General features: G+C 40.8%; 1 long non-coding RNA gene across 1 annotated transcript; it reads right to left on the bottom strand.

Moving 5' to 3' along the window:
* Window positions 1-441: 441 nt before the first annotated feature.
* On the bottom strand, window positions 442-1,047 carry LOC103736304. Its single transcript, XR_607374.2, has 2 exons — window positions 934-1,047; window positions 442-866 (listed from the first exon to the last, which is right to left on the bottom strand). It is a non-coding gene; the product is annotated as an uncharacterized LOC103736304 (long non-coding RNA).
* Window positions 1,048-1,326: the final 279 nt, after the last annotated feature.

Raw genomic sequence — 1,326 nt, 5'->3', positions numbered from 1 at the left:
TGCCTCATTAATTCCGTGAAAAATGTCATGATTTGAAATTTTAGAAAGAAGACAAATAAAACTAATTCACATTTGCTGTTAACTGTGACACATTTTGCTTTTTGATTAAATCTTTGATATGGAATTCTTAGATGTGTAAGTCAGCTTATATAATATATAACATAATTTTACATATTAATTTAATCACAGTTAAAGAAAACATCTTGAATATGTTATTAATATGTCACTACATATTAATGAAATGCCTATGACTTGGGAAGCTTTAGAATAGCACCTTAAAAGTCATATACACAGAAAGTAATGAAAGAGCTTCTGCAATCCATGTCCCGTTTATAAGCACTGATGTAGCTATCTTTAAATCTCTACCCAGACAGAATGTGCTTGATATTGTGCTTTGTTGCGCCCACCCTGGCCAGCAAGGAAGACACAACCTCCGGTTCCTTCTCGTCAGCAATCTTTATTGCAGGAATCAAGTTGAGTTACAGCGATGTCGTGGACGGCGAGCCCCGATCCACCTCGGGAGCAAGCTTATATATATTTCAGGCAGGGGAGAGAAATCTATCCCCTATTGGAGGATTTACTGGCTGCCAACCGTCACCTTATATTTCAGGCAGGGGAGAGAAATCTATCCCCTATTGGAGGATTTACTGGCTGCCAACCGTCACCTTATATTTCAGGCAGGGGAGAGAAATCTATCCCCTATTGGAGGATTTACTGGCTGCCAACCGTCACCTTATATTTCAGGCAGGGGAGAGAAATCTATCCCCTATTGGAGGATTTACTGGCTGCCAACCGTCACCTTATATTTCAGGCAGGGGAGAGAAATCTATCCCCTATTGGAGGATTTACTGGCTGCCAACCGTCACCTTATATTTCAGGCAGGGGAGAGAAATCTATCCCCTATTGGAGGATTTACTGGCTGCCAACCGTCACCTTATAAGGAAGGCAAGCATACTAGTCCCCTTAGATTGGCCAAGCTGGCGTGTCATCTGTAACCAGGAAGAGACAGCTGGAACAGGATCGAGCTAAGATGGCGGAATGCGGAAGTATGTGGCAAGAAAGGCATTTTGCTATTCACCAAACAGTATCCAGAACTTTTTAGATGAGAGATGGCTAAGATGAAAAGCTAGATTTTTGTTATGCAAATAAACTAGCCTAGTTTATCTCTTTGCTAGGCAGGCAGCTACAGAAAGGATCAAATTATTTTTAAGGTATATTTCTTTAGGAATTCCCTCAAATGCCTCAGCAAACATTCTATTGAAATGCCAAAGTTATGTTCCAGAAAGCACAGAACTATTGACCTTAGCCTGGAAAGCTTTGATGGCT

This window comes from Nannospalax galili, unplaced genomic scaffold (assembly GCF_000622305.1).
Source record: "Nannospalax galili isolate Female #2095 unplaced genomic scaffold, S.galili_v1.0 scaffold417, whole genome shotgun sequence".
Classification (NCBI taxonomy): domain Eukaryota; kingdom Metazoa; phylum Chordata; class Mammalia; order Rodentia; family Spalacidae; genus Nannospalax; species Nannospalax galili.
The sequence above is the reverse complement of the archived record's forward strand: the minus strand, read 5'-3'. Positions and strand labels throughout refer to the sequence as shown.